The sequence below is a fragment of the Canis lupus genome, chromosome 29, assembly GCF_011100685.1.
Source record: "Canis lupus familiaris isolate Mischka breed German Shepherd chromosome 29, alternate assembly UU_Cfam_GSD_1.0, whole genome shotgun sequence".
In the NCBI taxonomy this organism is placed as follows: domain Eukaryota; kingdom Metazoa; phylum Chordata; class Mammalia; order Carnivora; family Canidae; genus Canis; species Canis lupus.
In genome coordinates this window covers 42,073,413-42,101,161 of record NC_049250.1, presented here as the reverse complement: position 1 = coordinate 42,101,161, position 27,749 = coordinate 42,073,413, and the positions used below count along the sequence as shown (strand labels likewise).

The 27,749-nt window shown below is 46.4% G+C and overlaps 1 protein-coding gene across 3 annotated transcripts in view; it reads right to left on the bottom strand.

Annotated features, from left to right (window-relative positions):
- Positions 1-27,749, bottom strand: part of CPQ (carboxypeptidase Q) — a 339,320-nt gene that overhangs the window by 28,938 nt on the left and 282,633 nt on the right. The window lies entirely within an intron of this gene.

Sequence of the window (27,749 nt, the reverse complement as noted above, 5' to 3'; positions counted from 1 at the left end):
CCGGTGCTCGTGGGGAGCCGGGGATGGTGCTCGTGGGGTGGCCCGTCCCGAAGCAGCGTCTCACGGAGGCCTCGCCGGACCAGGAGCTCCCGCCTGGCCCTTTGCCAGGGGATCCGCGAAGGCCGTGTAGGAAAGAGGAAAGGACGCAGCCGCTCCCCTGCGTAGCACAGCCCGGAGCCTGGAAACGGGCCACATGCGGTGTCGCCGGAGGACCGGGGAACAGCTCACGGGACACTGCAGGGCCGGCACCCTGAGGCTCCCCGGTTCTGGAAGGCTCGGCACCAGCTCCACCAGGGTCTGCGGGCGGGACTCAGAGGGGGGATGTCCTCGAGATGGGGGAGGTTGGGGACGCCCCGCAAGGGGAACGAGGAACCTCAGGCGCCGGTGGGGCCCTAGGTCACTGCGGGGCCCGTCGCACAGGAGGACCTGACCATCCAGACTTCTCCAGCTGCCTGCGGGCCAACCGGGCCAACCGCATCTCAGTGAGTCCATGAAGAGACAGGAGGTGGGGAAAGGGGGGGCGCGGCTTCCTGGCCCGGCCCCGTGGGGTCACGGGTGTGACCCCCAAAGAATGGCTGGGAGATGGGGACTCAGGACGGTGAGGCCAGGCCGGGACAAGGGGCCATGGCAGGAGGGGTGTGGGCTTCAGGGAGGACGACGGGGGACACGGGGAGGACGGCTGGTGACACGGGAAGGAGGATGGTGGGGGACACGGGGGAGGACGATAGGGGACATGGGAGAGGACATGGGAGAGGACGGTGCGGGACATGGGGGAGGATGGTGGGGGACATGGGGGGATGACGACAGGGAACATGGGAGGACAGTGGGGGACACAGGGGGAGGATGGCGGGGGACACGGGGGAGGACACGGGAGAGGACGGTGGGGGACACGGGAGGAGGACGGCTGGTGACACGGGGGAAGGGCCGAGGAAGAAGCTGGGGTCCTTGAGAAGACGCGGTGCAGCGCGGGTCCCCAGGGACGAGCTCCTCCCCCGCAGGTGACCTGGAGGTTGACCAGAGCTTGTTTACAAAGCACTATTTTAAATACTTTTTATTCGCTGTACTTAACTCTGTGTATTCTCTGAAGTTAAGGACGTCTGAAGGCGTATGTTGCGGTTGCTCTTAACCACGTCTGTGTGAGGAGGCCAAGCGCCCCTTCCACTGCCTTCCAAGCTGGGGCGGGTTCCCGTGTGTGAACGTAATTGCTGAAATCACTTAACTACTCAGAAAATGATTGCTTTAGACAAAAGGCACAAAATGTCATAGGTTTCAGTATCTGAAAGGAAGTTGTGCATTTCGACACTTAAGAAATAAAATGTATGAGGAGAAAGGAGGGTTTTTTTGTTCTTATCCACCTTTCCAACCCTTCCATTGATTTTTTTTTTTAATTGGAGTAATTTCTTCAAGCTTTTAAAAATCAAAATTCTTATCTGGGGACTCCCAGACTCCTATTTCAAAAAAAAGTATATTTCAAAAAGCCAGTGGGCGTTTTCCGTGTATCCGAGTCAGAAGGAAATGGCCTCAGGACTGGTTGTGGGTCTCTTGACAAAATAGTGGCTGTGTGCTCCTGGATGCCCTCGTGACAAAATTATGCGAGTGAGGAGCTATACAATGGGGAATATAAGGGTTTTAAAGGCTTAAATAAAAAAAGAGAATCATGAGTGAGTCTTTAAATAGAAATTCAATTAACAAAAAAAGTCAACTTTGACCTGAATTAGCGCTCTGCAAGGCACTCGGAGTCAGGGATCATCCAGAAATGAGCACCGGGCAGTGACCTGAGACGCACAGGCCTCCCGCACCTGCTTGGTCCCCGCATCGGCGTCCCCATCCCGCGCTTCCTGCCTGTGACCCCTGGAGAACCGTCCAGCTCCTCCCGAAGCCCGTTTCCCATTTCCTATCCTTGGAGGATTGCTTGCCAGGCTCTTCCCGGCCACGCCACCCGCTCCCCCCCTCCACTGGATCAGTCTCACAAGCAAATAAACATGTTATTTGTCAACCTCAAAAGTCTTTTCCTCTACTCCACTTCCCGCCAGGTCCGAGAGCCCGTGCGAGGGTCCCTGCCCTTGGCTCGTGCCCTCAGAAGCCATACTGCAGTCCTTCCCCGGCCACCGGCCACACAGCTCCCTGGGGGGCGAAGACTCCGCTTACCCAGAGTGATGGTCTCTGCATTGTTGACCATACCAAGGGCACCTCACACCCCGCAGGGCCCTTGGACCCCTACGGGGAGTTCACGGTAGAGCACGGGTCGCTGTTACGTTCTCCTTGGGAGTCAAGGGGTGGCCACTTGTGGGTGTGTGGCCAAAGCTCGGACACGAGGGCTGAAGCGTCCCAACCCAAGCATGCAAAGCCCCCCGTAGCATGAGCCTGAGCTGCGGTTTGGAAGGGAAGGGGTGAGGGCCACAGGCCCTACCCCTGTGCCACCAAGTCATGGGATGAACTCCAAAGCCCAAGGATTTTGACGTACAAGCTTGATTCTCCAGGTTTTTACAAAAGCATATTTGTTAATACAATGGAAGGAACGCATCTTATTTAAGTTCTTAGCTTAATATATAAATGTTACTATTGAAAATATTTTTTAAAGTTGATTTATGACTATTTATTTATTTATTTTTGATAGACGAGAGAGAGAGAGAGAGAGAGGCAGAGACCCAGGCAGAGGGAGAAGCAGGCTCCATGCAGGGAGCCCGACGTGGGACTCGATCCCGGGACCCCAGGATCGCGCCCCAGGCCCAAGGCAGGCGCTGAACCGCTGAGCGCCCCCCCCCCCCCGGGGATCCCCTACTATTGAAAATCTTAAGTGTAGGCCTTCGTTTGTTCTTTTTCCCTGGACCTCACACGTATTAAGGGTGCACCACTACCCTAATAACCTAGAAAAGCATTACTTTAAAAAACAATTCCCCTTTGTGGCAAAATTCCACTAAACAATGGTGTACAGGCAACAGCTCCGGCTCCCCTCCTCCTGCCCTCTCTTAAACACTCGGATCAGCACCATTTTCTCTCGTCAAGGCCCCGATACCTCACTGTGCAATCCGCTGATTGGTTCTCAATCCGCATTTTAGTTGATGTTCGGGCTCATGTGACACCGGGGACACGTCTCCTCCCTTCTTTCCGGGGACACGTCTCCTCCCTTCTTTCCGGGGTTCCGCTCCCTCTGGTTTACTCCCTAGCTGGCTCGCTCCCCCCTTGCCTCTGTGCTGCTTCCTTGCTCCACGTGTCTCGTCCGGCCTGTGCTGGAATCGAGGGGCTCCGTCCTCGAGCCTCGCCCCCTCTCTGGACTCCTTCCCGCGGGGCCCTCGCAGCAGTGGCTGCTGTGGACGATTCTCGAACGGCCTCTCCAGGCCGCGCCTCCTCCCTCGCTTCACGCTCCCCACCCGACAGGTCCACCTGCACGTCTACCAGGTGTCTCAGGCTTCACGTTCCCCAGACGGGCTCCCCCCTTCCCGAGTCGGCTCTAAGCACAGCCTTCCACCCCCGGTTTACGTCAGCTCCAGCTCCCCGTTCTCCGACCACAAAGCCTGGAGTCTTTTGGAATCACCTGTGACTTGTCAACCTCCCAAGGATTCATGTAGGCTCTACACCCCGAGCACATCCCAAGCTCGAGCGGGTCTCACACCTCCGCTGCTCAGACAGCCTGGTCCAAGCTCCCTTGACCTCCCGTGACGGGGCTGGGGCAGTGGCCTGCTCATCACGGGGCCCGTCGGGTCTGCTCTCAATAGACACCGGTGTGACGCGGCCCAAGTACGACAGACCACGTCACTCTGCTCTAGGCCCCGCCACGGTTCCCGTTTCACTCACTCAAAGCCCAAGTCCCAACCAGTGTCCAAAGCCCTGCATCATCGAGTCTCCGCTCCGCCGTGCTCTCCCTCGCGGTCCCCCCGGCTCCGAGCTTCGGCCACGCGGTCTCCTTGCAGGACCTGGGGCGCGTCAGGCGAGGCCCTGCCCTGCCCGGTTGCTCCGGCCCTGCCGTCTGCTAGGACGCTCCTCCCCGGTTACCTGTTCAATATCCTCACTTCCTCGCCACGTCTGTACGAATCTCGGCTTCTCAGAAATACTTGCCCTGACGGCTCTGTCTAATACCACAGCCTGGGGAGCCTGGGGGGCTCATGGGGCACCCCGGGGGGCTCCGCGGTTGAGCGCCGCCTTCAGCCCAGGCCGTGACCCCGGGGCCCCGGGATCAAATCCCGCATCGGGCTCCCTGCTTGGAGCCTGCTACTCCCCCTGCCTGGTCTCTGCCTCTCGCTGTCTCTCTCATGATTAAATAAATAAAATCTTTAAAAAAAAAAAATACTGCAGCCTGTCTCTCCCCGCCTCTGGCTCTCTTAATTCCCCTTACTCTTCTCTACCTCCCCCCTTCCCTAGCACTTGCCACCTTCTAATGTTCTGTAGTTTGCTTGTCTATCATTTGTCCTTCCCACGCATCATCCAATAGAACTTTCCTCAATGATGGAAACGCTCTATATCTGCGCTGCCCAATACAGGAGCCGCCAGCTGCCTGTGGCTGTTGAGCACTTTGGTTGCTAGTGCAACTCAGGATTCCAATTTTTAAGTTTCATTAATTTTCATTTTATTTATTTATTTATTATTTATTATTTATTTTTATGTGAACCCGTTTATTGCATTCTTTTATTTTTTATTGGTGTTCAATTTGCCAACATACAGAATAACACCCAGTGCTCATCCCATCAAGGGCCCCCCTCAGTGCCCGCCACCCAGTCACCCCCATCCCCCGCCCACCTCCCTTTCCACCACCCCTGGTTGGTTTCCCAGAGTTAGGAGTCTCTCATATTCAGTCTCCCTTTCTGATATTTCCCACTTATTTTTTCTTTATATTTTAATTTAAATAGCTACATGTGGCTAATGACTAACCGCATCAAAAGCAGCTCTAGAACCTGACTGCCGTGAGAACCGGGGACTTTGTTGCATTGACCAAGACCTCCTGAGCACCCAGCAGAGTGTCTGACACATACGTACTCAGCAAAAATGTGTTAATGAATAAATGATCAAATCCAAGGCCAACTTTTCCAAGGCCTTGCCGTCTATCATGGGATGATTAAGGGGCAGAGCCCAAGAATTCATCACTTAAGAAATCCACCTCTTTCCCAGCATATCAAGGAGAGATCCAGAAATCCGGGCAGGTGCTTTCTGGCAGGCACACGCCGTAAAGACGCACAGTGCCTAATTTTTGGTTTTCCTGATTTTACAAACACGTCTACTCACGCATATAAATTGGGGAAACAAACAATCTCTCCTGCACAGAATCCAAGCCTCTAGTCTCTGCCAACATGTAACCAACCTGGTTCATTTGTGGCCATCATCAGAATGCAGGGCAGATGCTCTCCACGCTCACGGTCTTGCAGAGGAAGGCTAATATAAATCTATAAAGTATTGCACCGTTCCAAGGGTGAGGAAGGTGAGGGAACACTTTGTCATTCACAGATGAGAAGGTTGTGGTCATAGACTATAAGGTTTCATGCAGCTGCATCCCAGAAACCAAACACAATTACCAAATAGCTATGGAAATTTACGTGGTTTGGGTAGAATGAAAGTATGATATAGGAAATTAAACCACCATTGAGTGAACGAAGTTCTAAAAGCTATTTCGGAAATGAAACATGAAATCAGCCTTGGGGTGTTACGCTATATGTTGGCAAATTGAACTCCAATAAAAAAAATATATATATATATATGTACATATATATATACACACAAAAATAAAAATAAATAAATAAATAAATAAATAAATAAATAAATAAATAAATATTTAAGAAAAATCAGCCTCGTGATACCAAATCAGCAATTTCAAACTGTTTTCTTCCAAAATCTTATTTTGAAGACCCATAAAACCAACGTTTTCAGCTGTACTAAGGTAGCAAGGAAAAGTTACAAGTGCTTTACTAAACTGCAATAAAACTAAGGATTAGGCAATATTCTGCTTGTATTATCTGCTTAGTTCCTTAGGTTCCTCGTAAAAGTAGCAGCTTGTTATGTCTATAATTTCCTTTAAAATACTTCGGAATAGGGGATCCTTGGGTGGCCCAGAGGTTTAGCGCCTGCCTTTGGCCCAGGGCGTGATCCTGGAGACCCGGGATCGAATCCCACATCGGGCTCTCGGTGCATGGAGCCTGCTTCTCCCTCTGCCTGTGTCTCTGCCTCTCTCTCTCTCTCTCTGTGACTATCATAAATAAATTTAAAAAAAATTAAAAAAAATAAAATAAAAATAAATAAATAGTCCTATGCCCAGCCAGGAGTACTGTACTGGGGGATCCTGTGTCCCTGGTGATGCCGACCACAAGGGTGGCCGGATCCTGCCCCTGGAATCTTCACGACGGCCTTCAGTGAGTAGTTTGTGCAAATTGGGGGTCAGAACATCGAAACGTAGAGAGCTGGAACGTACCCAAGCTCATGGCGCTGGTCACATCAACCGTGTGTGTTCACCTGCTAATACGTGTTCCCTGGGCAGATACTTTGCATGTATCGGGCAGTATTTGCCCGAGATCTGTGTTCACCATAGCCTAGCAGTGAAGTCATCAGCTAAGCAGGGAACCCTTACCACTTCATCGGAGGCCACCATGACTTACCAAGAGGACCCGAAGAGTCACCCAGGGCCCGAACCAGTCCAGGTCAGCGGACAGTCCCAACCGCAGAGGCCAGAGGGGAATACTTGTGTCAAAGGACGAGGAAAACCAAGCCAGAATGAGACGGCTGATCCTGGGAATGCGCAATGGGTGGTACACGGTAGCGTTTACCCGTCTACCCTCCTCTCTGATTCTAGAGATGAGAAACTGGGGCTCGGAGACCATTGAGGGATCTTCCCAACCACACATGCATTTCCTAAGCAGAAACTGGAGGGAAACCTTTGATATCATCATTATTTTAGAGTTGCCAGTTGCTGCACGATTATCAGCTGCCACACCTACTGCTAGGTGCTTTGACAGAGGGTTGCTGGTTTTCACAAAATCCCTGCAAAAACAGTAGCACCATCCTCAGTGTTCAGAGGGGACTGAAATCCAGGGGGGTCATGACAGCAGATGTGGCCGGAGCCTGCCTTATGGCCCCATCACACTCAGCGAGCCTCCTAAGGGGTGGGCGTCCTGCTGCAGACAGGTTCCCGGGGGGGAGGGTGGGGGGGGGGTGGGGAGGGAGGGCGCAGGGAGCAGGCTACCTCCTGGAGGTGGTGGCCTGGGGGCAGCCCGGCCGGCGACGGAGCGTCCTCCTCCTGCAGGCTGGCCGCCGGGCATGGTCTCCTGTCTCCCAAGGTCAAAGCTTCAGCCAGGGGCTCACTCGAGGCCCCTGCTCAGGACCCGCTGCTGAGGAGCCGCCTGTTAGTCCCGGTTTCTTCAGTCCCCGCCAGTGCCTCCCGAAACCCCCCCAAATAAACGGCCTGCCCCCGATTCTCAGCTCGGGGTGTTCCGGGGGCGCCGCCCGGGGATGCCGCAGCTGCTGGGCCACCTGCCTGCCAGGAGCGCGCTGCCCCGTTCCGTGCTCAGTAGCGCTCTCCTCTGCGCATGGGGAGCCCCGGGAGGGGGGGCTGGATGTCCCAGAGGGAAGTTCTGGAGTTTCCCGGATGGCCCGCTGGCTTGGCCCTCGGCTCCGGCCCCGGCCACGTGGGATGGGTCAGCTCGGCAGACAGCAGCCTCCCAGACATCCCCCCTGGGCCGCAACTTGCGCACTTGCAGCAGCGCAGGGTCTGGCAGGTGCCCCCGAGCCCAGAGTCCTGGGACGGGGCCACATCGGATCCGCGCGGATCCGGTCCCCGGGGCCTGGAGAGGGAGGCGGCGTGATGGGGAGGCAGGGGAGGCAGGGGCCACAGGGACCAGGGGCCGGGAAGGGTGAGGCAGTGGTCCCCTGCAGGTGAGGCAGCTCGTCCCCCCCGAGGTGGGGCAGCTTGTCCCTTGCAGGTGAGCAGCTGGTCCCCTGCAGGTGAGGCAACTTGACCCCCACAGGTAGGGCAGCTTGACCCCCTGCAGGTGAGGCAGCCGGGCCTCAGGGAGGCCGAGGGCTACATCAGAGGGCACAGTGGACCCCTGAGCTCGGCCCTTCCGCTCCCCAGGTCGTGCTCCTCCTGAAAACACCCCAACCCGAGCCCTTGAGACTGTGAGTCAAAGACGTAAGTGGAAGGACACTTGTCACCCGTGTCCCAGAGCAGTGGCCTCGGGCTCCTTGCTGAACAGAACCAGCCCCCCCGCCCGGCCACTGCTGGGCCCGTCACAGGCCCATCCGCCTGCGTCTCCGGGGGCGTCTGACCCACATGGTGCCGCTGCTCCGGCTGCGCAAATGTGGCCCGAGGTCTTCTGAGAGCCAGGCCGGTCCAGACGGAGGCCCCAGAGGTCCCGCGGCTTCCCTGAGCTCAGAGGGGCCTGGGGACCCCAAGGAAGCATCGGCCTCCGACGCTGCTCCAGTCTGAGGGGACTTTGGCTTTTACAGCAAACCAAATGCTCGGGGCTCTCGCTGGTTTGGGGGGGACCCGACGGGCTCACACAGCTCGCCCCAGGGCCAGGTGCGCCCATATACTTTTACTGTCCAATATGAGACGAGCTGTCAGCAAACGGGGCGGGGGGGACAGCGAGAGAGGGGGAGAATCACCAAGTGAATAACGAGGTACCAAAGGGCCAAATAAGCGGGAGAGCGGTCCGTGGGGAGGGCGGCTGGGACGTCCCTTCCGTGTGGGCCTGCGTCTGTGGGTTTTAATCACTTACACGCTCGTGGGCTGCTAACAGGGAGCAGGGAGTTCCTTTGTTCGAAACCCTGTGAAGCCAACCTTTACTCCAGGACCCTAAGTCATGTTCATTTTGCCTGAGCCAACTCCTCCCTCCCAGTTCCGGCTTCTAGAACCCTCTATGGCAAAGAGAATTCATGGCCAAATCAGCCTGAGCTGGAAGGAATGTGTGATTGACTAGTCACGTGGGGCCCGGACTCCGAGCAGGGTTGTCGCAGGAGAGCCGGGACCCACCCGCACCCCCACCCTGCGCACAGCGCGCCCCCAGGTGCGTTCGGAGGCCTTGCCATCATCTCCGAAACTATTCTCTTTCTACGAATATGCAGGCTTCGCGGCTGCTGCTTCAATAGTTCAACTGACAACCAGCGGATCTCACCTTTTGCTTCTAAGCATCCTCAGAAACCATGACTTTAATTTAAGGGCGCATTTAAGAAGAAGCTCAAGTCAGCGTCTGCCAAGCCCTCTGAAGACGGGGAATATCACACACGCCAAGAACCACCGACAACGATCACGGCCCGGCGTCCCTTCACATCCCAGGTGCGGCTGGGGCTCACGCTAATCAAGGTGTTTACCGACTCAGTGAATGGAAGGACCTGCAGCTTCCCACATGATGATTCTGTGAAACGACCGCATACAATTCATAATAATTTAAATCCATTACGAATTTAACTTCAAAATCACTTACTTCCAAAACTTACTTGGGAATCTTAAAAGAATTTTCACACTTGTTTTGAGATCATTCAATAAGCAATCACTCGGTTTCATCTTTTCACCTTTTCTTCCCAGGCACACGTGGTAGGGCCAGGCTTTTTTTTTTTTTTTGTAAATTTATTTTTTATTGGTGTTCAATTTGTCAACATACAGAATAACACCCAGTGCTCATCCCCTCAAGTGCCCCCCTCAGTGCCCGTCACCCATTCACCCCCACCCCCCGCCCTCCTCCCCTTCCATCACCCCTAGTTCGTTTCCCAGAGTTAGGAGTCTTTATGTTCTGTCTCCCTTTCTGACATTTCCCACTCATTTTTCCTCCTTTCCCCTTTATTCCCTTTCGCTATTATTTATATTCGCCAAATGAATGAGAACATTCACTGTTTGTCCTTCTCCGATTGACTTACGTCACTCAGCATAATACCCTCCAGGTCCATCCACGTCGAAGCAAATGGTGGGTATTGGTCGTTTCTAATGGCTGAGGAATATTCCATCGTCTACATAGACCACAGCTTCTTTATTGGCAGGGCCACTCTATCGGCCCTTTCCCACTCCCAGAAAGCCACCGGAATCAAGAGGCTGCCCAGAATATTGTTTCCATCGATAATAACAATAATAACACTATGTTTTAAGTAGCTCAAGTGTGCAACCTTTTTACCTATCCTATCTACTTGACTTTTATTTAATACACGTCCCTATAGTATCATTCCCAAATTATAGATGTGAAGTGAGCTTACTGAATAAACGGCAGAGCTAGGCCCCAACCCAAGCAGTGTGACTGAGTCCACATTCCCATTCCTGATCTGCCTGGCTCCTGTTCCATCACCATGGATTCTCTGGCCCAAGTTAAGCCCATTTCCCTTCTGCACCGTGACCATGTCCTACTCCGTTGCTCTTCTCTTCTCTTCTCCTGGCCTGGCCTAAGCCTTCCCTTCTCCTCCACGTCTGAGGTCTAGAATGCCTCACAGCTCTGCTCGACTGTGCCATCTTCACACATCTTCGCTATTCTTGCTGCACTCCGTCCACTCTTACATTTTTAATTCCTACTGATATATTCCTCTAGGCTGTTGGACGTCCATTCAATCAACAAGTAACTCTTGAGGATCGACAATACGCCAAGGAGTCCTCGGGCACTAGAGTCCGTGCTGAATAAGGCTTTCTCTGATGCATTTGCATTGCAGCAGGTAACGCAGGTAAACTTACTTGAGATACCATCTCACTCCATTCTCCCCTAATTTTCTAACCCTGGGAGGTCTACACTGCCATGGAGTACGGTACTTGCAGAATCCTCTAAGAGGGAAACTGTGAAGGAATTGTAGGGAGGAAATGCCTGGGGATTGGTTTCCTGTGTATGCTTAAAGCAAGACCCGAAATATCCATTTCTCAGGGATAAGCCCGGAGAGCCCCACCACACTTGGGAACAACATTTTAAGAGGTTTAGAATTATTGTGCTCACTAATATGTCTTCCCTTCCTTTGATCTTTTCCTTGAGGACAACTAGAGCTGCTCTTATAGCATTTCAGGGGTGGTGAGAATTGAGAACTAGGAGAAACCACTTGCTCAGAAAAACGTATTTTGAGACTTTTTACTATGACCAAAATGAACAAGGGTGGAGTTAAACTCATCAAAACATTACATCTTTCCCTTCCAAGTCTGATAGGAAGTGATCAGAGAGCGAGTGTTAGGACTCCCTTGAGAGAACTCATCCTAGGATATTCGGCATCTTGGGTGTTTTTAAAACTTGATTTAAAAAATACTTGAAAAAAAATAAAAAATAAAAAAAATAAATAAAAAATACTTGGTTTCTGTGTTAAATTAGACTTATGTTTAACAGGCCTATGGCAGTCTCCCGCACAAAATTTTTCTCTGGATTTTGTACACACGCACACAACCTCACGTTATTACGGAGTTGAGTTTGCATATCTCCCTTGAGAAATCGTGAGATACCCATGGCTGTTTCTAGGACCTGATTTGCATAAATACCCCCTTTCCCTATTTGAGGACAGGTGAAGGGAAACTTGGGACTCTTGCCAACTCTTCTAGTGACCTAAGATCAAACTTCCTCCAGAGGACAGACAGTATAAGAGCTCACCTTGCGCCAAGGAACGCAGCGAATCTGTGTCATGCCTTAGGACTCAATCTAAAGAGAATTTTAGTAATAAGCAGGGGTATGGTACTGGATAATGCTATCTAGATTTAGCTCTCAAAATGTATCTCTCAAAAGGAATGTTTCTCAAGGGTCTCTGAAAACACAGTGACCTTGGAGGAATAAGGAAAATTTTCTGTAAAGAGTTAATATCTAGAGCTGGTAAGGAGAAGGGACTGTGCCTCCTCTCTCAAGAACCTAGAAGCAGTCTGAGGGGGAGAAAGGCACTGGAGAAGGCCTTCTGGAGTTGATGTAGGACATGACATGGTAGGATGTGGCCCCACTATGCTACATACCTTGAGAGCAGACTGTCTTGCCTGTGACTGACTCCGTAGGATTTAGGACAGTGATTGCCTCATGGAAGAAATCCGATTAATGTTTTATAGCTGAATTGAATGGAAAGCAGAGGCAAAAAGTCATGATCAAAAAAGAAGAGTGGGTAGTGCAAAGTTAGAAAGACTGTACTGTTTGTGTATTCCCCACTGTCTACACCAATGTATCATGAGACCCCATTGATATTGGAGGGAGGGGAGTAGGGAAACTTTAAAAATACAGTAACTGGAATAATGAAGAGGAAAGAAGCTGTGATAGAGACACACATATAAAGGCTACATCTCCTAGCTTCCTTGCACCTAGATAGACGGGGCTGTGCAACGGCGTTTGGACAGAGGTCACACGTGCTACTTCATGGCCTGGCCCCATAAACCTCTTTTATATCCTTCCAAGTTCATCCTCTCTGTCTTTGTCTCTCTCTCTCATTGTTTGGTTGACCATGTGCAGAATTTTCAGTGGAAGACTTTAAGGGTCTAAGGCCTTAGGGCAGGCAGAGCAAGGACAGCAGATAGGAGAAGTCTGGCTACCTGAAGAACTGTGTGGGACACAACAGCCCTTCCCCAACACTGATCCCCACCGGACTGTGACATGAGTGAGAATTAATGTTTCTTAAGTCACTGACATGGGGGTGTTTGTTATAGCTGCCAACATTACATACCCTAGCTGACACAGAGGCCATTGGATTCTGATTCCTGAGGCCTCTGATTCCTGAAGGAAGTACAACTAGGAAATGGGGATTACTAGAACAAGGGGGTGCACGTTTGCATATGTATGTGCTAAATCAAATGCAACTTATTAAGTATTTTCCATATGCAAGATGTCAGATGCATAGCAAGAAAGACATTTCAAAATTATTCTTTGTATACTCATAAATTAAAAGAATAGAGTATGAAGTTGACATAGTCACCAAGTAGTCATGTCAGAGTGGCCACTACCAACTCTAGGTTCCTTATAATTATTAACTATTTTCCCTAAGCCCATGCACCAAAAAATAGTTCCCTACTGAAAAAAAGAAGGAACAGACTCACTGAGTAAAAGTACTTGCAGTCTCCTGAGAAGTCACATGGTGGAAGAGCCAAGCTCACTGGACTATTTTCTGGGCAGGAGCAGCACAACTCTATAGTTTGGGAAAAGTACACTGACAACTTTCTCAAGACTAGAACCACGGTGTTCAAATATGAGGCCTCGGAATAGCTCAATTCTCTCCCGGGATGTTAAGCTCCATTAAAACAGAACAAAACAAGCAACTCAGCTCATTGCCCAGAGAAGTGGGTACAGACAAAAGGCACCAACTACTGTGGGGGTGGGCTAAGTTCTATGAGGAAAGCGTATCTCACTAGAGAGCTTCCGGAGGCACACCTCCTTGACTCCATAGATGCCTGCGTGAACCACCAAGGGATCTTGAGCCATGAGGGATCACGTTCCCTTAGTCTCCTCTCTGCAGGGAAATAGCCTTTGCCCAAACCAACCTTTTTTGTTTTACTCCTTTGCCATAAAGCAAGGTAGTAAGAGGTCATGGTTCGACTCCCTACAACGATCCGTAAATCCCATCCACTCTTTACCCCTTGGCCATCTTCACCCATGAGGACTCAACCTCTTGGGCACGTATCAAATGCCGCCACCTACCTCCTCCAAAAAGCCTTTGCTGAGTTTTTCTCAATGAGGTTTAAACTTAACCCTCTTTTCAATTTCTATAGCACTTGTTTTATCATTTATAATGTTTTTCCTAATTATTAAGGTATGTTTATGTCTTGTTTCCTTTTTAGGTGGTGACCTTGAAGGAAAAGCTATATTTTATTCCAAGACCTAATTCAATCACAAAGTCCAGTTGACCCTTAAACAATGAAGGATGGGGTTAGAGATGCCAAATTCCTCTGCAGTTGAAAATCTACATATAACTTTTGATTCCTCAAAAACTTTACTACCAAAAGCCCACTGTTGACTGGAAGCCTTGTCAGTGACAGCAATGGCCAGTTAACACATGTTTTGTACATTATACGAATTATGTACTGTATTTCTACAATAATGTAAGCCAGAAAAAAGAAAATGCTATTAAAAAAGTCACAAGGAAAATACATTTGCAGTGATGGACTGTATTTATAGAAAAAGATCTATGTATAAGTGGACCCACACAGTTCACAGCTGTGTTTTCAGGGGTCAATTGTAGATATTTATTTATTTATTTTATTTTTTAAAGATTTATTTATTTATATTTGAGAGAGAGAGAGAGAGAGAGAGAGAGGCAGAGACACAGGCAGAGGGAGAAGCAGGTTCCATGAAGGGAGCCCGACGTGGGACTCGATCCCGGGTCCCCAGGATCAGGCCCTGGGCCGAAGGTGGCACTAAACCGCTGAGCCACCCAGGCTGCCCAGAATTGTAGATATTTAATAAATATTTTGAATTGACTTTCAAGGCTGTCTCTCTCATAGAGTAAGAGAATAAGGTTGGGAATAAGGTTGACATCTCAAGACATGGAAACTATTTCCTTGTCTCTTTGTACTCTGGACTACTACTCCATGTGTTCAAATCCAGACTCTACTATTTATAAGTTATATGACTTGGCTAAGGTACTTACCTCTCACATTATTAGTTTCCTCACCCATTGAATGGGATTAATAAGATTATAGATGTAAAACACTTAGAAAGTGGTTACCATATAGTAAGAAATCAATAAATGTAATCATCATCACTATTACCCCCACCATAATTTTGCTAGAAAATTGTTGATGGTATTTGCTATTTTTATTTATTTATTTATTTATTTATTTATTTATTTATTTATTTGGTATTTTAAACAGGGATAGCAAACCCAAATGCCTTTAGGGTCCAGGCAGGTCAGGTAAGTGAGTGAAATAAAGTAACGGCAAAATTGTTGGAGTTCAGAACTAAGTGGTAAGAAAAACAAGAGGCCAATCAGTATATATATGTAGTAATATATATGTATATATATGTATATATTATATATATTTCATATGTACATATACACACAAATATTATGATTAACACTATGTTATAAGCCACGGGAACACAGAGAATGAGTACCAGCCATGACGCTTGCTGACATTTCCTGAGTGAGCATGTTAAGATGTTATTATACGAGCTGAACCTTACAAGATAAGTAGATATTACCTAAGAGGATTAGAAAGGAATAATGTTAGAAGCAGAAGGAAAAGGAAATAAAAGGAAGAACTGTGAAACAATGTGATGTATTGAAGGAACTTCTAGAAGGGTGTTCTGGCTGGAGTGAAGGCCCACATGGAAACCTGGTCATGGGGCAGACAGTTTGGCAGATGTCAGGTCATGAAGGACCTTATATGCTCGAGTTTGCCTAGAAAGCAATGGGAAGCCACATTTTAAGAGGATAACTAGAAGCAATGTACTAACGAGGAATTTTCTGCGCCTTCACTGAAGCAACAGCACAGTGAATAGAGCAAGGGCCACATTTTGAAGGTAGAATTAGCATATCTTGGGGATCAACTGAGTAGAAAGGGCTGAATAAGGAAGAAAGGTCTAAGTCAATGCGGAGCCTTCAGGTTTGTGTGACTTGAATGTTAACTTGCTGTTCCTGGAGATGGACTGGAGTGAGAGTGAGAGAAAAGTTCAGCTCTGGGCCTGTTGAGTTTAGGTACCTATTGGACATCCACATGGTAATGCTGACTATGTGGGTTTTAACACCTGGACATGTAGATCTGGGAATTTCTAGTTATCTTTTAGGAACACTGATCTGAGTAAGAAGATAAGAGTCCAAGGATGACCCCCTAGCACATACTAACACTTAAGGGACCAACACAAGAAGAGGAATCTGGAAAGGAATGGAGGGGAGGGAGGGGCAAAATTAGGGAAGAGAAATGTACCAAAGCTAAGGAAGTAAAGAGCTTCATTTGCCCAAAACCAAATGAGTCCTTGGAAGGGGAGCTAGTCTTGGTGGACTTCTCCAGGTGGGATTCGGCCTGTAGTACAAAAAGGAGTTAGTGGGAGGAGACCTGCTTGACTGGAAAGAAAAAGAGCTGGAGGGTCATGGAGTCATGTAAAGGTGCTTACATTTTTTTTTTTTAATGGAAAAGACTTGAGAATATTTTATAATCCGAAAGGAAAATTTTATAGAAGAGAGAAAACTGACGCTATGAAGATAAAAAGTCATCAGTTTGAGGGGGTCGGGAGTGTACGAGTTATAGGACCCAGAGCATAACCCTGGAGAAGACGGACATATATCCTATTGTATCCAAAAGGGAGAGTGGGAATGGATGGATAAGGGACTGCCCCTTGCCGAGCAGGGAGGGAAATGGAGAGTGGGAGAACGAGGTCACTGCTGGAAGTCATGCAGCAGGAGGCCTCATCGAGGGCCCAGCTAAGGTTGGAGGCTGTGACTTTGCACCGTTGGCGGCGTATGTGACTTTCCCAAGCAGCCTTGATTGTCCAGCACAGACGAGGCAAAGGAGGCCGGTGAATGAATTGGTCCAAGATGTCCGGACATCAGAGGAAAATACTCATGCTCATGAGCTGTTTAGTGATTTCCTCAGCTTGAGATTTCATTACGCGTCTGAACAATTTGCAAAACTGCAAATCATCTGAGGTTTTCCCCAAGCCGTGTTGAATACTAATTCATCTAGATAGACGGTGGAACCTGCAAGGGAATTGGAGCCTTTAAACTCAATTCTCTCTTGACACTTGAGAAATGAATGGAGAATTATGTGTCCAATTCTTAATCCTTGGAGAGCCAAGCACAAAAGTGTTTTATAAGAGTTATCAGAGAAGAGTTTTATTCTCAGAATGCTCATTCTGGAAAAAAAAGAAGACTTTTTTTTTAAAAAAAAAAGGAGCAAGAAGGTTTTCACAAGCCTCCAGCAGGAGAAGGGGTTGACCAAGGACATTCCCAACCTTGGGCAAGCCTCACACCCTATGTTGCTCTCGGTACTGGTGTGACCAGACTTGGGGCTTAAAGCAGAAGACAGAGAAAGAGTGAGCAAATGGTTTCCCTTGAAGATCTCATATTCTGAAGGTTGGTTATAAACTCTCAGGAAGCTGAGACAAGGAGTTCAGGCAGGAAGAGGGGCCACCGTCCTCTCTGCCCAGAGCAATAAGCATCAAGTGTGAGCTCAATCTCCAGCCTCATCTATGCCGATCATGGCTTCCTTCCCACACCTCTTGGAGAAGAATCCCTCTCTACCATTTCTGCACAAGTGCCTGTTGGAAAAGGAGTGCACTCCTCCCCTCACACCCTGACCCCGTTTTACGTTTATGCGAAAATGAACAGTTCATAGGCTTTAAACTCATGGTTCTGGAGAATAGAACCACGGCTGACAAGCGATTTCCGACGGACTTAAGAGGTAATGGGTCTTAAAACTAAGTGTGGCACACATAGGTTTTCATCCTACCTATTTTCTCTTTAGTTATGAACAAAGAAAATCTTCTGGAACATTGGCTGCTTCTCTTTATAATTTCAATACAATGTGTCAATATATGTGCAATACATACATACATAATCAAATGGTAGGAATTCTGTGTTTTATTGGTTATCGGATCCAGTATTGAGGATAACTACAGCTTCTCTGGGATGGAAATAAGTTCAGATGGGCCTGATATTTTATATTCATCCATCTATCCATCCACCCATTCATCCCTCACTTGAATAGACTTTGGCAACCATCTCATTTCCCTTGTTCTCCCTTATAATTCCCCTACTGAGCCACTGCTTCATGGAGAGGAGTCCCTTTCTTCACTCTTCTTATGGTTCCTGGATCCCTACATGTCTCTAATGCCTAAATTCCTAAATGCTAGGGACATGCAACCTGAGACCAGATGAACTGATCATAAACAAATAATGGCAAAGTGGAAGATTAATCTTAAGAAACCACACACACACACACACACACACACATACACACACACACACACACCAGTACCTACAAAAAGAACCTGAAATATTCACGACAAAGAATCCTACTCTCCGTGGTCTGCCCTCCCTGCAGGTAAGATTAAGATGTCCAAGTATGGAGCTGTACCCCTTCCTGAGAACGCCTAATCTAGAGCAAACCCCTGCTCCCTTGGACCCTCCTCAAATCCTCCCCTAACCCAAACCCCAATCCTCTAAGTTCTTGTTAACATTTCTGACCAAGACGCCTCATGGTTTCTCTCAGAGTGTGTGTCCCCCCGCCCCCGCCCCCGCCACTGCAATGAGTAATAAACCTGCCTTGTTTAACCACACACATCTTCCTGAGCTTTGACAAAACAGAAGTTACAGGGGCTTTTCGGGCACTCTGCTCTGATGTGAAGTGTATACAGTGTTCGGAAAGAATGAGGTGGTTACATAAAGCAATGAGAAAGATCGCTCTAGCGAGGGTGGGCAAGGATGTTTCCTTTCAAAAGTTCCAATTCCAGAGAACCTCTTGAGAGCTTTCCCCCACTCAGCTCCTCTCTCTTCCATGAAGTCTTGCATGGAGGCACCCACACACTGACTCATGATTGGGATGGCTTTTGTGGTTAAACCTGACTCTCCATCCCATACAATATTCCAGGCCAGCTCAGCAGCTGTTTGTTATTTTCAGCAAGTCAAATTTGGTTGACCTTCGAGGTCCTGAGTGTGGGAAACGTAAGACTTCCAAGGGTACCAGTTAGAGGGTGGTTTAGAAATGGGACATGTAATCTGGCATCTCAGTATCTTTACAGAAATGAATTGAGACAGGATGAAGGTAAAGTAGAAAGTTAAAGGGAAAGTGTCTGAGGAGGTGGTTTTACAAACCATCATTTAGAACTGAGGGAAATTATTATAAAATGTTAAGGAAAATGCTAGGTTTTCTATGGGTGTTTGGTTTTTGGAAATCTGTTACTTATGTAACAACGGTACCATGTAGAAATTAGTTTATTTTTACAAGTTGTGCCTCAATATTTGTCAGAGTCTTGGTATTATGTGGGTAGAAGGCAGAGATGACTATCTCCACTCACACACAAGAAGACTGAGTCATCATAATAAGTCTCTCAACGCTGTGAAAGCTTCATCAACAGGGCCCTGGAACTCACCCAGGTCTCCCCACTGCAGAGCACGTCAGCATCACCAAGCTGCTACCCATCCCAAGTAGCTTGGTTGTTATCACTTTGGCTCTGAACCTGAAAACATTAATAATCTGGGAAAACAGTGCCTAGATCATGGAATTCTTAGGTAGTCACAGCAAGTGGTTGTTGACTGAGCACATGAGCAAGGACTCAGGACCAATCCTGTTCCTCAAAGAATGGTTTCTGGACTCCCTACTTCCTAGTCATTAGGGAAACAACAACAACAACAAAAAATGCAGATTCTGGGTCCCACCCCAGGCTTACTACATTAGTATCTCTGAGTGTGAGACTCAGGAATCTGTACTTTCAACAAGTTTTACAAGAGATTCTTAATTATATGGTTTGACTATTACTGGTCCAGGGTAGGTAAGTGTTTGCAAAAGGCCCCTCCAAGTTAAAGAAAAGATCATCATCCCCAACACTCACCCTAAATTGAGTTCAATACACGTAAGAAAGAGGCAGTGTTGAGAAGGAAAAAGTGGCAAATGTTTCATCCAGGAATCCTCAAGCGAAAATTTGAGAAGGAGCCCTCTTAGCTTTTAATGACTACAAAATAAGTGTATCTCCAGCAGAAAGGGACTCAATGTTTTTCAGATCTTTTCATAACAAAACTGCTGCTCTGATGCTCACGGGGAACGAGGAGGAGCCACACTGGAGCAGATGAAAAGGGTCTAGTAGACTATTGTGAGGTTAGAAGCTGCGGCCTTAGGTCTGGTTCTTTCTTTTTTTTTTTAAATTGGAGTTCAATTTGCCAACATATAACACCCAGTGCTCATCCCGCCAAGTGCCCCCCTCAGTGCCCGTCACCCAGTCACCCCCACCCCCCGCCCACCTCCCCTTCCACCACCCCTAGTTCATTTCCCAGAGTTAGGAGTCTCTCATGTTCTGTCTCCCTTTCTGATATTTCCCACTCATTTTTTTTCCTTTCCCCTTTATTCCCTTTCACTATTTCTTATATTCCCCAAATGAATGAGACCACATGATGTATGTCCTTCTCCGATTGACTTATTTCACTCAGCACAATACCCTCCAGTTCCATCCATGTCGAAGAAAATGGTGGGTATTTGTCATTTCTAATGGCTGAGGAATATTCCAGTGTATACATGGAATCTTCTTTATTCATTCATCTTTCAATGGACACCGAGGCTCCTTAGGTCTGGTCCTGGGATCAAAGGGGAGACCAAGGACTACATCCTGGATCATTACAATTGTGTCTAGGGCTGTGCTTTACAAGACAAAGCAAACAAACCAGTAGCAAGGGGAGAGGGAGGCAAGGCGATTTTCTTAGCAGCAGGGGCTGCCTAGGTATCTGAGGGGTGGTAATGTTATAAATTGTCTTTCTAAATAGAGGAATTATCCATAAGAGTTATTTCAAGCATAGCTTGAGCTTCACATTTTATAGCTAAGCTACATGCAAATACGTTCCTTTCATCCTGCATGTGTAATAGTTTTAACCAAGCTGTTCTTTTAAGATATCTATGGATAAAATTAATCGAGTTTGATGAAAATCATGCTACAGTCTGTTAGCCTAATGTAGCACTTTTAAAACCAGGTCTTAGGGACACTTGGGGGACTCAGCAGTTGAGTGCCTGCCTTGGGCTCAGAGCATGACCCCGTGGTCCTGGGATTGAGTGGCCCAGGACATTCCCAACCTTAGTCAAGGTTGCTTCTCCCTCTGCTGTGTCTCTGCTTCTCTCTGTGTCTCATGAATAAATAATCAATCAATCAATCAATCAATCAATCAATCTTTAAAAAAATAAAATAAAACCAGGTCTTAAGTTTTGAGCACAAAAATCTCTTGCAAACTCATACATGGCACACAATGGAGTGAAGGGTCCTATGGTCACAGAGTTAATCTCAATTATTCTCATTTTCACTGTAGGGACTGATGTTCCAGTTCTTCAACAATTGTATAACATTGGAAAACTCTGTAAAATCACATTCTGGTTTTTAAAGAGCCATTCTAGGCTATTCACTCTATAATAAGGTAAGCACACTGTATGCAATTTCTCTACACACTCGAGTCTCAATGCAGCACAACAGGTATGAAGTGAAGCCAATGAACCCTTTCACTTCCTTTCCCCAAATGGTCATCGTGGACACAGGTGTTTAAAATGTGCTACAGATGTGTAAACCAAGGTATATAGCTATTTATAAAATCAAAACTCCACTGATCAAAGATGAAATATTTATCTTTTTACCTCCCTACCAGCTTGGCAATTAGTTTGGTGAAAATTAACTCTTCCCTGCAGAAAATTTTACTACCACTGCTTTCACTTACTATCATTTCTTTTTTACCATTAACATTTTTAGGGCAAATACAGAGTATGAAATATTGTCAAAGAAGTAAATATTTTCTTTTCTGAAATCATAGGATGAAGAAAAAGGGTGGAAAAAAGCTCATTTTCTCTCCCTTCTTTGTTTTTAACTTCTGTTTGGATGTAAAATGTTTAATAACTGGAAGTCAAATACCCTTTGATGACAAAAGAAATTTCCAGGATGATCTTATAAACTGTGATTGTGTACCACCAGAACAAAAGAGTAAACTATAGGTGTTTCGATTTAAAATTTGATCAGGTGCTCTAAATGTATCACTTCTTTTTAAACGAGGTACTGCAAACAGGCAGTTTTAAAACCAGGTACAGACTCTGAATATAAAATATCCCACGCTAGCAATAACCTTTTGTGTTTTTTAGTGAGATCTTTTCAAATTAATCTTTCAACACTCATATTGAGAAATCCCAGTTCTTGTCAGTTCTCAAATTTAATGACAGCCTTTTGCATTTGTGATGCTGAGGATTAGAATAAGGTAATGAATGCACACACTTGGCTAATTCAGTTTACCTTCAGTCCACAAAATTAATGCAACTGGCTTCCTAGTGGAAAAGCTTTTTAAATTTAAAATTCTGTTTTGGATTTCTTAATTTACTATTCAGGCTGTAATGCTAATTACCATTACAACAAAAAGATTAAAACAAAGAGAAAAGGCTGTGTTACTGTTTGGGGTGGTGAGGACCTGCTAGGAAGGACGGAGGCAGGCAGGGGCGGTGAGGCCGGGCGAACGCGGGGACCTGGGCCCTAAGGCAGAGGTGGAAGGCGGTGGCCTCTGCACCTGGCACCTGGGAAGGTGTTCTCAGCCAGGCAGGCCCCACAGGCTGTCTCGGTTTCCCTTCCGCTTTTTCACAGTGCAAGACCGTTCCTTCTGTCCCATGTAATTTGCAGCCATTATCATAGATATTAGATGTGGAAAGCCTTGGCAGGTCACCTAATCCCCAGCCCTCCGCACAGAATGCCCCTGTTGAATATTTATGAGGCAGTTGTTAGCGGGGCCCCTGGAAAGCTGGCTATTAGCGCTCATGGTCATTTACCACTACCTGGGGGGCAAAGGACATCAAAAGAGTCTTAAAACGTAAGCATAAGTGGAAAAATAAATAATGAAGGAATGCCATATTCTAGACATTTGACTAATTGTCAAATAATGAGGTTTATTAAAAACTTCCATAGCAGCTAGATTCTTCTTATGTTTGGGGCTCAGCGGCAAAGGCTCCGAACAACACCTGATGGTGGCTCTTCTGTGTAGGAAAATCTCAAAACAGGCTCTTCCCGTGCCAGAGACAGAGCACACTTCCAAAACCAACCTGAAGGAGGCTTGATTTAGGTACCACAAATGTAATTAATACGCGACGGCACAGTATACGCTTGATTAACATCAGACTACATTCTTAGTACCCTTCTGGAACACTGGGAGTTTTGAGACATTTTAAGCTGGCTACACAGCGGAAATTGGAGAGAGGATCTAGCATTACTTGATACATAGGATGATTTAGACAAAAACCCAGATAACTCAGGCCCCAAGTGGATTTGTGTGTATGTAGCTGGGTGTGTGTCTCTGGTGAATCAGGCTTCACTGACAGCAAAGCCTACGTGAACTAAGGAGCTGCCACTCTTCTCTGTTTTCAACAAAATCCCAGGGATGTAAAGAGAGCAGAGAAGGAAAATAGGCTTGCAGGAAAATAGCTAATTCAGATCTGTGTTGCACCTGCACCTCCTACCAGTTAAGTAAGTGCTTCTAGCTGGTCTTAGCCTCAGTTTCCTCTTCTGCAAAACAGAAATAGCAATATCTGCTCATCCGGATATTAAGAAGAGGGGATAAAATGATGAATGTGATGCATTTGGCACCACACAGGTCTTCAAGAAATATGAGTTTCTCTTTCCTTTCTGAACATCTTATAGTTGCATTTATATGTTCATTTCTAGAAGATAGACTATTTGAGCACGTAGCAAGAATTTACCCTGGGTAGATTTGCATGGGTCTAAATGCAATCAAATTTTCAAAATATTTCTAACCCATTGAACAGTAGAGCAGGTTTTTTAAGTGCCAATCAATTAAAAATTGCTTCCTTCATACCCTTGAGTTTAATAGCAAACCAGTAAAAAATTTAATGCTGGAGAAGAGGCACACTCATGCATCCTGCGTTCTCTGTTTGAAGGAAGTGGGAGCCTAGGATCTAACAACTTCTCCAAGCTTCTCAAACTGCTCCTCTCCAATAAACATAAAAGAATTTTATGTAGGTTACTTCTTATTTTCTTCAGTCTGGTGGTAATTCATGTAGATATTAAGGCTAAGTAAGCATTACAACACACTTGATATTTTTTTTTTTTATGATAGTCACACACACAGAGAGAGAGAGAGAGAGAGGCAGAGACGCAGGCAGAGGGAGAAGCAGGCTCCATGCACCGGGAGCCCGACGTGGGATTCGATCCCGGGTCTCCAGGATCGCGCCCTGGGCCAAAGGCAGGCGCCAAACCGCTGTGCCACCCAGGGATCCCCACACACTTGATATTTTGAAGATTAAGAAACGCCATTAACCACCGCGGGTGAAACTACCAGTGACTTTAACCTCATTCTCAACTTCTGTGTCTCCTAATTCTTCTTTAAATAACCATTAAATAACTCCCTTCTAGTAGCTTTTCCATAGAACTCACTTAATTGTTCATAATGTTTTTAAAATTTAATACGATTAATAAAAATTTAATATTAATAAAATTTAGACAAAATTAATGTCTAAAAGCAACAGTACCTCTCTTCTAAATGAAAAAAAAAAAAAAAAAACAAAACCCAAAATACTAATGTTACTATGTTCACACATACCCAAGGTTAAATATTTAAGTAAAAACAGGAAAAAAGGGTCAACATTTTGGATATTGCCAACTATTCCAGGTGTTAAGATTAGAGAGATAAAATACCTGAGTCGATGACTTGTAGATTCAGCTCACTTTCTGAGGTTCTAGATACTCCCTGAATAATATGGATTATAGAATGAAAAATGCTTATAGGTCAGGAAGAGATTCAAAAGGGCATAACTTCAGAGAGTGTCCCAGGGACTAATTACATGGATATAATTAAAAAAAAATCTGATTAAAATCTTGACTAAGAACATGAGGAAATAAAACAGAATTAAGCAGTATGCAAAAAACCCAGACAAAATCCAAGAGAAGCCAAGAAATATGCTATTAACAAAAGAATGCATAAAAAGCAGCAATTTACAAGGAAGCTCGGTGGGTATGTAGACGTCTTTGTGCTTATTCCTTGGCATGTGTGTACACACACACACACACACACACACACACACAATGATGAGGAAAAGCAAAAGAGAATGGCTAGTTCCTGTACAAGATGCAGAAACACATTCTCAGGCAAAATAATAATTTTTTTTTCAGGCAAAATTAAACTCTTTAGTTCCAGGGCAGCTGAGAAGCACACACTTGGTAAATGGCCCTGAGGGCCTGTGACCCAAGGCACAGGGAAGCACACGCCATGATATGAATGGCATCGCATGTACCTCTGTAATTGTCAACACATGTGGCACGCCAGCAGACTAGAAAGAGTTTCCACTTAACACATGTTTTTTGGCGACTGATAGGATGGGAATCTTAGAAAAATGAAGGTTTGATAAATGAGGCATCCTGCTTAATTGTGCTAAACTGTTTAGTTGAAATTTTCATAAATAGATGCAACGGTTAAGAATTAGAAAACCTTTTCCTGATTCTCTCAAGAAAAAAAGTAGGGGAGGGCTAGAAAGGAAATGGAAGAGAGAAGCACAAGATCACGTTGCCATGGGATACTTAAGCTGTACAGATCAGGCATTTGTGTGGTTATATTAGCAAAAATTGCAATAGAATTGGTACGAAGACCAGATGTTTAAAAAATTTAAGAAGATGCATTCCTTTACTTCCGAGACACTCTCATCAATTTGCTCCCTACATTTTAGTTGAAGTACCAATCTTTTGAACGATTTAAAGCCATACAGCTGACCTATGTCCGTGTTTCTTTGATATAGGCGGGTTCTGCGCTCCCAAAAGGTAAAGGTTCACAAGTAAGTAGATGGCTTCTTGGTTCAAAACGTCCCTGTTTTACATTGAAAGCAATTTTTAGCTTCTGGAAATACATGGGCTTTTGGTTTATGGAATATTGACACTAGAAAAAGCCTAGAAAGGTAATTTCCCAATTTTTAGGTCAGAGAAGATGCATATTATTGTACCTGTGTGTGTGATAGAGAACGCCTGTGTAGCCCACAGTACTTGATGTTGCCCGTGAGACTCCGAGTGCCGTCGGTGTCCTTGGCCATGAGCCAGTTGGCTTTTACACGCTCACTCATATAATCCTCCCGCCAACTCTTATCAACCCATAATCAATTTACTTTGGCTGAATAGGACCTGTAAGGAGACCTCAAAAATCCCCAGGAGCATCATTTGACATAGAAGAGCTAGTAATGCTATTAATATTTGACTTTTCTCCTCTTTACTTCCTCATCCGAAGTGCTGCACCGTGTCATGGTGAAGGGAGTCAGGGGCTTTCCTAAGTAATGCCCTTGAACCAGTAAAGCAGCAGGGTGATTCGTGGGAATGCCAGCAGCTCATCACTCACTCACGTAATCGCAGAGTAAGTGTGCTAAGGCCCGAAGGTCAGTGAATACCAGTAACACTTGTGTATCTTTTGCAATGTTTCCTAGAATATTCAAGTCATCCTCTCTACGGGGTCTAAATACAGCGGAGCAGGTCATGGCAAGGCCTCTTCCGTTAATTCTGTATATGTGAAACTGTTCCCCAAACCCTAAAACTCCTTATTGAAGATCCAATGTGTGGAGTGTAACTGACTTTCAAAGACCTTATCACGCAGTAAATACATTCCACTCCTACAGTAGACCCGTGAAATATTATTGCTTTTATTTTACAAATCAGGAAACTGAAGCTCTGAGAAATTGAAGAACTTGTTAAAAGCGCGCTTGCTATATAAAGTGATGATGCTTGCTCCTCTTTCACACTTAGTGCTTCTCTGCCACAAGGGTTAAGGAAGTGGCTAGAACAGTTCATTTTTTTTTTTTTTAAGATTCTTCTCCATTTATTCTTGAGAAACACAGCAAGAGAGCGAGGCAGAGACACAGGCAGAGGGAGAAGCAGGCCCCATGCAGGGAGCCCCATGCAGGACTCGATCCCAGGTCTCCAGGATCATGCCCTCATGCCCTGGGCTGAAGGCAGACGGTCAACCGCTGAGCCACCCAGGCGTCCCTAGAACAATTCAAATGTTAAGGGGATCTCTGTTTTTTTTTTTTTTTTTTTTTTTTTTTTTTTTGTGATTGTTCTTCCTCACTGCCTTCTTCCTGGATAACATGCACAGTAAAGTAGCTGTATAGTATGTTCCCATAAATAACTGCTGAGTTTTCCTACTCCTGCAGGTAAGGAGAGACAGAGCGGTGGGAGTGGGAGGAAAGAACACGTCAGGTATCAGGTAATGCGGACTGCTGGGAGTGTGACATCAGGTTATCCAACTCTTCCCCTGCCTGCCAGTCCGAGCATCCCACGTAAACCGGAGCAGAGAGGCTAAGGGATGCTCCTGTGGCCCTAAAAGCATCTTAGCAGTGACTATTATGCAAGGTCATGAAGTGCAGAGAGGCTGGGTGTTTTAAACTCCGGGTACTTCTTTACTGCTTCTGGTCCTTACTGTCGTTCTTTCCTCCTTGTCGGATGATAGATCCTAGGATGGCAGAGGTTTTGTGCATTTTATATCATTTGAATCATGTCTCAACGGTGAAAATGAAGGTGGCTACTGCGCTCATCTGCACTTTGCCCTTCTCTACGTTGTGAGGACTGTACATCTTGACCACAGGCAGGGATATAAGAGCTGGGATGGGTCACCGTGATCTTCCCAGCTGAGTTGAATATAATGAGTTACTCTTCTGTGCATACAAGGGTGTCAAGACAGAAGTCTTGACTTACGCGTGGTCATAGGTTAGCTCCCACAGGGACAGCTGGCTTGGGAGGATGAAGGCACCATGAAAGAAATTGGGATAAACACCAGAAACAAGGAATATGTGTCCTAACGGCGTTCCAATGCTAGACTCCACCACACCAAATCCAACCTGACCCTTCTTGTGGCTTGCTTAAATTCCTCATTTTTGCTTTGGGTTGTCTAAGTTGGATTTCTGTCAGGTAGTACCGAAGAAGTCTAGACTAATATAGACATTTTGCTTTAATAGCTGAAATAATAATAGTGGCTTCTTGAGCATGAACTTTGTGCCAAGCATTTCACTTAGACGATCTTTATTTTTTTTCTTCAGGATAATCTCATGAGGCAGGTACTATTATTGCCATTTTATTTAGGAAGAAATTGAGGCTCCAAGAGGTTACACAACTTTCCTGAAGTTACACGGTGAGGGGGTGATAGAGCAAGGTTTGAATGCATTTCTACGTGGCTGCTAAATACGTGCTGTTAATGTCTCATGCTGTTTCATTCTT